Source organism: Leucopleurus acutus (genome assembly GCF_964270905.1).
Source record: "Leucopleurus acutus genome assembly, chromosome: 20".
Lineage (NCBI taxonomy): Eukaryota > Metazoa > Chordata > Mammalia > Artiodactyla > Delphinidae > Leucopleurus > Leucopleurus acutus.
Window position 1 is genome coordinate 17,225,789 of NC_139162.1, and position 9,609 is coordinate 17,235,397.

The following is a 9,609-nucleotide window of genomic DNA, read 5'->3' on the forward strand; positions in this document are numbered from 1 at the left end:
TCAGTTAGTCCCCACCCCTTTTTTATTTAAATTTATTTATTTTTAGCTGTGTTGGATCTTCGTTGCTGCATGCGGGCTTTCTCTAGTTGTGGCAAGCAGGGGCTACTCTTCATTGCAGTGCGCGGGCTTCTCATTGCAGCAGCTTCTCTTGTCGCAGAGCACAGGCTCCAGGTGCGCGGACTTCAGTAGTTGTGGCACGCAGGCTCAGTAGTTGTGGCTCATGGGCTTTAGAGCACAGGCTCAGTAGTTGTGGCGCATGGGCTTAGTTGCTCCGCGGCGTGTGGGATCTTCCTGGACCAGGGCTCGAACCCCGTGTCCCCTGCATTGACAGGTGGATTCTTAACCATTGCGCCACCAGGGAAGCCCATTAGTCCCCTTTTGTTGGGTTCTGCTGGTTCGGTCTGTAGTTCCACTTTGGGAAACATTTGTGATGAGCACCTAAGGCCTTCTCTTGGCCAGTCCACAGTGCCATCTCCTTGGTTACTGCAGTGTCCACAGTTCCGTCTCCTTGGTTACTGTTGGTTTCTGTTAATGTGCATATGGGTAAAGGAATAATAGATCTATTGTTAATGGGCATCTTGAAGCCAAAACCACAAAATTGGTGGGCACAGGTTGAGCACTTAAAAGCTGATAGAATGCTCGCCATCTAACTGTAAGAATCCTGTGTTAAGATAAATTGGTCATGGAATGGGATAGGTCAACACTAGGTCACCTGCCACCTCAAGAAAATTTCCATACAATGAAGTATATTGTAAAACACCACAAAATCCCCAGACCCGTGGCACATCCCTCTTAGGTATTAATTTGGCTCCAAGAGACCCAAGGCTTAACTAAAGAAATGAGATCTTCACGTTTCAAAGAACTGAGCATGCACCACCTGGCACAACTGCTTGTTTTATGTTTAAGAACTGTGGTCCCAGAAGCTGTAGATATCTACTAAAATGGCAAAATCTTACTAAGGCAATTTAGAGTTGCAATGGCCATTATGGGTAATGTTCTAATTACACAAGTTTGTTCACTTTACGAAGTGCACTTGAAAGAATGGAACACTTATTTTAAGTGGTATGCAGAAGGCTTGAAAAGGCTTTAAGATTCCAAAATAACTTCACTGAAAGAGTCATTGCAAAAGGCTAATGAAAAATTAAAGGTGCAGTAGGTACTTAAAACAAAAGACTTTAAGATGGAGGTAGCTTCTACTACTTCTCTCTATCCTCCTTTCCCTGAGTACTCAGTCTATTAGTCCTCTATCTGAATTGCCTTTCCACTCTGAATAAGCTATAAAACTGTAACAAAAGTCGACCAAGTTAGTGACCTCACAGCTGCAACCAGTTCCAAGACCAGAAACCTGAAACACCTGGGACTCCCTCACTGCGCCCTCCTAGGGGTCCATCAACAAAACACTGGCCCAGAATTGGTGTCTCATTTGCAATCAACCAGGACACTGGAAAAAAGATTGTCCTCAAAGGTTTTTGTCAAATCGTTCTACACCAAATTGAATGGCCCCCGTATCTACCCTTGAAGGAGGCCCCCAAGAGGGTGCCTCCCATGTGGATGGGACTCCAAGGGATTCTCTGGTAAACTCTACCAGTTATTCCCTTAAATATCCAAGGGGAAACTAAAATTAAAATTGGCAAAAAACCTTGCCAAATTCTGGTAGATACCTGGGCTACATTCTCTAATTTAAGCCCCATCTGCCCTGGAGCCTGCAGATGGGATCCTGGGAAAACTGACAGAAGTTGGCAAAAGATGAGAATTCTTACAAGAGCCAACTCTCCTGGATCTCTGTAGTGCCCAGTCAAGAGAGGAAGGTAAAAGTCCACATTGTCCCTTCCTTTCCAAATTTAGACTCTCATGAATTTGGTTTTGAGGTACCCAATGGTTACTGATCTTTCTCTCTCAGGGACAGCTATTGCCTTCTCATTTGTCTTGTTTTGTCCTGTGAACTTGGCTTGGCTTTCTGTCTGGTTGTCAGTCCTTGCATAAGCAGGAAACTCAACCATCAGGTTGGGCGCCCCAAAATATGACTGGGCAGAAATGTGGGTTTCACCCTGTTTTCAGCTAGACATGGCCAGACAGATGTGGGTTGCACTCCATTTGCAGTGAGGATCCTACCGACTATTGGCAACTCTCAAGAGAATTGTCTTTATTTGGGCTGTCTTTGGGAAGGTTCTGGATCTTGGGGAATGGAGGGAGGAGTACCCTTTGCACTCTCTTTGGAGACTCCTCTTGTATCCAAGTGGTTGTTTAACACTGACAGGAATATTTACTCTCTGTGCTGGCTGAAACCTGACAAAATATTTGAAAGGATTGTTTCTTTTTTTTTTTTAAGCAGCGCCATGGTCAGAATTGGCCAAAACAGAAGCTGATATTCAGATCCTGATAGGAATTTTGTGAGTGTTTTTTTTTAAGGCCTTTTCCGCTAAGCTAAATGAAACTATGTACCCAGGGGGAAAGAAAAACATCCCAAAGACAAACAGCTCTAAATCTAGAACATAGGAATCTAGGAACCTTTTGATTTCCATCTTAGTTGAAGAGCTTCTCCTTGCTATGAAGAAGCAAATTAAAGATAATGTAGTTGGACGGGTGGATCCAAACAAGTTGCAACCCAATTTTTCCAGGAATTAAAAACAGCTGTCCTTGTATTGAAGATTGGGTCTTTACAAGAACTGAAATGCAGCTCTAGAAGCAATTCAAAGCCCACCTTTCCTTTCTACCAATTCCCAAACCTCCCCTATCCATCTTAAAAGACTTGTAGATATTGTAAAGCATCTGGACTTAGGGAACAAAAGTCTTTCTTGGTGAAACTTACATTCTTTCTCTGTGCCTTTTGAGATGGAAATGTTCTACCTAGTTCCCTCTAGGAACCAAGGTAATTCTTATCAGAAGCGGGGGGGGGGGGGGGGGGGGGGGGGGGGGGGGGGGGGGGAGAAGGTTATTTGAAAACTAGGCCCATGAAAAATCTTAAAAATCTTCACCACAAGTATTACTGAAAAGCTTTAGTTATCTAAGCAGGACACCTTAACTTATTCCATCTGCCAGAAATACAATTTGGATCCAACTGTTCTCTTTTAAACTAGTAAATTTTGCATTATTGTACCTGTCCCATAGCTAAAATTATAAAATGAAACCTATAAGATCCTATTTGCATCTGTATGTTTATGTATGTCTATATGTTATAAATATGTAATTTTTTTCTACCTCCAGATGGTATTTGTAAAGAGTTCTATTCAAGTTCATGTGGTCTAGGATAATCTTTGGTAAATAAAAGCTAGTTTGTTTGTGGTTTAATTAAAACAGGCATGCCTTTAGAGTTGTCAGCATTAAATATAATACTTTTATTCTACCTAGGTTTATTAAAAGTCAGATAAGTTCATGTTATCTCTGTTACAGAATTTGTCAGCAAGAAAAAGAATTTAACATGATGGTTAGCTGTTTAATGTCTCATGAAATTTTCTTGAGTAATCTAAACATAATTTTTAAGAAAAAGTAAATTAAATAGAGGTAAGATAAAATTTTAAAAATCCTCAAAAAACTAAAAATAGAGTTGCCATATGATCCAGCAATCCCACTCCTGGGCATATATCCAGACAAAACTATAATTTGAAAAGATACATGCACCCCTATGTTCATAGAAGCATTATTTACAATAGCCAAAACATGGAAGCAACCTAAATGTCCATCGATAGATGAATGGATAAACAATAAACAAGATATGGTGTGTATGTGTGTGTATATATATATATATATATATACACACACATACACACACACACACACACACACACAGTGGAATATTACTCCGCCATAAAAAAGAATGAAATAATGCCATTTGCAAGCAACATGGATGGACCTAGAGGTTATCATACTAAGTGAAGTAAGTCAGAAAGAGAAAGACAAATACCATATGATGTCACTTATATGTGGAATCTAAGATACAACACAAATGAAGATATCTACGAAACAGAAACAGACCCACAGATACAGAGACAGACTTGTGGTTGCCAAGGGGAAAGGGGCATGGGGGAGAGAAGGATTGGAAGTTTGAGATTAGTAGCTGCAAACTATTATATATAGGATGGATAAACGACAAGGTCCTACTGTATAGCACAAGGAACTATATTCAATATCCTGTGATAAACCATAACAGAAAAATATGAAAAAGAATACATATATGTAAAACTGAATCACTTTGTTATACAGCAGAAATTGACACATGATAAATCAATATACTTCAATACAATTTTTAAAAATTTATAACTGACGTTTTCAACAATAATTATGCTTCACAATATGTCAACTTAAAAATAGTTTCCAGGGGGCTTCCCTGGTGGCGCAGTGGTTGAGAGTCCGCCTGCCAATGCAGGGGACACGGGTTCGTGCCCCGGTCTGGGAAGATCCCACATGCCGCAGAGCGGCTGGGCCCGTGAGCCATGGCCGCTGAGCCTGCGCGTCCCGAGCCTGTGTTCCGCAACGGGAGACGCCGCAGCAGTGAGAGGCTCGCGTACCGCAAAAAAAAAAAAAAAGTTTCCAGGAATTCCCTGGCAATCCAGTGGTTAGGACTCTGCGCTTTCACTGCCGAGGGCCCAGGTTGATTCCCTGGTTGGGGAACTAAGATCCCACAAGCTGCGCGGCGCAGACAAAAAAAAAAAAACAGTTTCCAAAATCTTTTTGGTACTTGAAACCTTAAAGTTATGCTGAGATAAGTTAAGTGATGGATATTCATTAAATATCTAGGTCATTTCCAAACAAGATAAAATACTGAAACATTAATTACTGGTGTATCCACTTTTGGTTTCCTTTTACAGAGAAACTAAAAATATTTGGGTCTATCAGTAAATATCTTGTGTGCCACATAGAAACATTTACTATGAGAAAGAATATACTTCTAGAAATTATAAAATGTATTCATAAATTTGCCAATCCATGGAATGCTAGTGTAACAGACAGTCCACAGTTGCTTACTTCTTAGTTTCAGGAGGAATAAAAGATTCTACGGGTTAAAAATTCTAATATATGTAATTAAAATGACTTACTACAGCCATTATGAAAAACACTATGGTGGTTCTTCAAAAAGTTAAAAATTGAACAACCATATGAAACAGCAATCCCACTTCCAGGTACACATACAAAGTTATTCAAATTAGTATCTCAAGAGGATATCTGCACAACGATGTTCATTGAAGAATTAATCACAATAACCAAGATATGGAAACAACCTAAGTGTCTGTCAACAGATGAAAGGATAAAGAAGATATAGTAAATATATACAATGGAGTATTATTCAGCCATGAGAAAGAAAGAAATACTGCCATTTGCGACAAGATGGATGGACCTTAAAGGTATTATGCTAAGTGAGATAAGCCAGACATAGAAGAACAAATACTGTATTATATCACTTACATGTGGAATATCGAAAAACTGAACTTGTAAAAACAAGGGCTAGGGGGTGAGGGAATTGGAGAGATGTTGTTGAAGAGTACAAACTTACAACCAGGAGATAAGTTCTGGAGATGTAATGCATAGCATAATGATTATAGTCAACTCTACTGTATTATAAATTTCAGTTACTAAGAGACTAAATCTTCACTGTTCTCAATACAAAAAGGAAATGATAAATATGTGACATTATAAAGGTGTTAGCTAATGCTACTGAATAATATTGCAATACATAAATGTACCAAAGCAACACACTGTATACCTTAAACTTACACAATGTCTATTACATCTCAATTTTTAAAAATTTTATTTCTATTTTTATTTTTTCATTTTTTGGCTGTGCCACATGGCATGCGGGATCTTAGTTCCCCAACCAGGGCTCGAACCTGCTCCCCCTGCAGTGGAAGTGCCAGAGTCTTAACCACTGGACCACCAGGGAAGTCCCTCAATTTTTAAAAACTACTTAGAAAAATTAACAGTTAAAGGCAACAACTGTATGAAAAGTAGATAAGGAAAGTAAAATGATTCATTGTTCCAGAATGAGAAAAAGGAAAAAAAATAAACAGGACAAGATCTGAATGGACATAAAAAAGTTATGAGGTTTATAAAAAAGGAATCCTGGGAAAGGAACTTTATGTGTAGTCAAGCTGGCTAAGATTGGAATGAATTTAAGTTTTTTTTTTAAAATAAATTTTAATATCAACAGTACACTGGTGCAAAATTAGAATTTAATTTTCTCTCTGTTAAAAGAAAAAAGTTTTATTGGACTTTTGGTCTGCTTTTGAAAGACTGTGGAAGTTTCCTTAAGTTTTAAGTAATCTGCCCAGATAGCAAAGATTTTGTGTCTTATCAAAATAATTTACTGTGCATGTTTTCTTAAGTAATCAAAAACCTGATAAAGACAACACTGTCTTCTCAAAAGAGCTAAGTTTTGTTTACACTTAGGTGAATTTCTGTATTTGCCTTTAACATCATCTATTGTCATTTTGGTTAAATAGATAATTCAGTATTATTTCATAATGATCTGTGATCCTATTTAATCAAATGTTCAAACCTTTTGACATTTTCCCCAAATCAGATTCTAAAGAGAACCACAGAAGACCCAGAATTGCCAAAGCAATCCTGAGGAAAAAGAACAAAGCTGGAGGCATAACCCTCCCAGACTTCAGACAATACTACAAAGCTACAGTAATCAAAAGAGCATGGTACTGGCACAAAAAACAGACATATGGATCAATGGAACAGAACAGAGAAACCCACACACCTAAGGTCAATTAATCTCTGACAAGGGAAGCAAGAATATTCAATAGAGAAAAGATAGTCTCTTCAGCACGTGGTGTTGGGAAAGCTGAACAGCTGCATTTAAATCACTGAAGTTAAAACACTCCCTCACACCATACACAAAAATAAACCCAAAATGGCTTAAAGACAAATATAAGACATGACACCATAAAACTCCTAGAAGAGAACATAGGCAAAACATTCTCTGACATAAATCGTAGCACTGTTATCTTAGGTCATCTCCCAAGGCAATAGAAATAAAAGCAAAAATAAACAAATGGGACCTAATCAAACTTATGAGCTTTTGCACAGCAAAGGAAATCATAAACAAAATGAAAAGGCAACCTATGGACTGGGAGAAAATATTTGCAAAAGACGTGACTGACAAGGGATTAATTTCCAAAATATACAAACAGCTCATACAACTCAATACAAAAAAACCCCAAACAACCCAATCAAAAAACAGACAGAAGACCTAAGTAGACATTTCTCCAAAGAAGACATACGATGACCAACAGGCACATGAAAAGATGCTCAACACAGCTATCAGAGAAATGCAAGTCAAAACTACAATGAGGTATTACCTCACACCAGTCAGAATGTCCATTATCAAAATATCTACAGGGGACCTCCTTGGTGGTCCAGTGTGTAAAACTCCACGTTTCCACTGCAGGGGGTGTGGGTTCGATCCCTGGTAGGGGAACTAAGATCCCACCTGCCATGCAGCGCTGCCAAAAAATATATATATATGTATATGTGTGTGTGTGTATATATATATATATGCACGTGCACACACACACACACACACACACAAATAATAAATGCTGGAGAGGGTATGGAGAAAAGGGAAACCTACATTGTTGATGGGGATGTAAATTGGTGTAGCCACTATGGAAAACAGTACTGAGGTTCCTTAAAAAACTAAAAATAGAGTTGCCATATGATCCAGCAATCCCACTCCTGGGCATATATCCAGAGAAAACTCTAATTTGAAAAGATACATGCACCCCAATGTTCATAGCAGCAATATTCACAACAGCCAAGACATGGAAGCAACATAAATGTCCACTGACAGATTAATGGATAAAGAAGATGTGTATATATATATATATATATATATACACACACACATATATACATACACACAATGGAATATTACTCAGCCACAAAAAAGAATGAAATAATGCCATTTGCAGCAATATAGATGCAACTAGAGATTATCATACTAAGTGAAGTCAGAAAGAGAAAGACAAATACCATATGATACCACTTATATGTGGAATCTAAAATATGACACAAATGAACCTCTCTACGAAGCAGAAACAGAGTTACCACAGGAGAACAGACTTGTGGTTGCCAAGGGGGACAGGCGTGGGAGAGGGATGGATTAGGAGTTCGGGATTAGTAGATGCAAACTATTACATATAGAATGGATGGATGAGCTCCTACTGTATAGCACAGGGAACTATATTCAATGTGCTGGGATAAACCATAATGGAAAAGAATATAAAAAAGAATGTATATATATGGGTAACTGAGCCACTTTGCTGTACAGCAGAAATTAGCACAACATTGTAAATCAACTATACTTCAGTAAAAAAAAAAAAAAACACAGAACATTTCTTTCCATTCTACCTTCCCTCTCTGTCCTTTTCTCAAATCTTTTTTTTTTTTGGTTGCACTGTGCAGAATGTGGGATCTTAGTTCTCTGGCCAGGGATTGAACCCATGCCCCCCTCAGTGGAAGCACAGAGTCTTAACCACTGGACTGCCAGGGAAGTCCCTCCTTTTCCCAGTTCTTACACCATGAAGGTCTTTATGATTCTTTTGCCTTGCTCTGGCCTGGAAAGACAATGCCACTATTCACATATCTCAGGCCATTGCAAAGGGGGATAATCAAACCTCCAAATGACTGTTAGACTTGCCATGCTGCTGCGGATCCTGTAGTTCTACCCATCACAAACTTCCCCCAATTTCTTTTTTTTTTTTAATTAATGAATTTATTTATTTTTGGCTGCGTTGGGTCTTTATTGCTGTGTGTGGGCTTTCTCTAGATGAGGTAAGCGGGGGCTACTCTTCACTGAGGTGCATGGACTTCTCATTGCGGGGGCTTCTTTTTGTTGTTGTTGTTGTTGTTGCAGAGCACGGACCCTAGGCGCACGGGCTTCAGTAGTTGCAGCACGTGGGCTCAGTAGTTGTGGCTCACGGGCTCTAGAGCACAGGGTCAGTAGTTCTGGTGCACGGGCTTAGTTGCTCCACGGCATGTGGGATCTTCCCAGACCAGGGATCGAACCTGTGTCCCCGGAATTGGCAGGCGGATTCTTAACCACTGCGCCACCAGGGAAGTCCCCTCCCTGACTTCTAATGCCTCAGTTTCTCTGGAACAAACTTAGCTCCCTCTCTATTGTGTCAGACTCCCTAGCCCTGGGGTCCATTTCCCTGACTCTGGTTAACAACCCCAAACCTGGGGAAACTTGCATCCAGGCTTCATACAAAGACACAAGATAAGGGTAACCAGAAGAAAACTGCCTGTGCAGTCTACAGACCTTAAATTTTCCTGGTTGTCACCTTTCCAGTCTCAAGTCACAGAGTCATACAGAGATTACTAGGAGGCATCATGATTCAAACTTTGCTTCCGTTGGCAGATCCCTACTGCCCAGGCTAAGAGTAAGTACAAATGAGGCTATGATCAAGGATCTCTCCTTAACTCTTGAAGATATCACAGAATCTGCTGCTAAAGCAATATCTGCCCAACAAAAATCGCTAGACTCTCTGGTCAAAGTTGTTCTTGATAATAGGAGAGTCCCTGACTATCTTTTGCTGAGCAGGGAGGTAATTGCGCTGTAGCCCATACCACTTGCTACACTTGGACTGACACTTCTGGGAAAGTTGA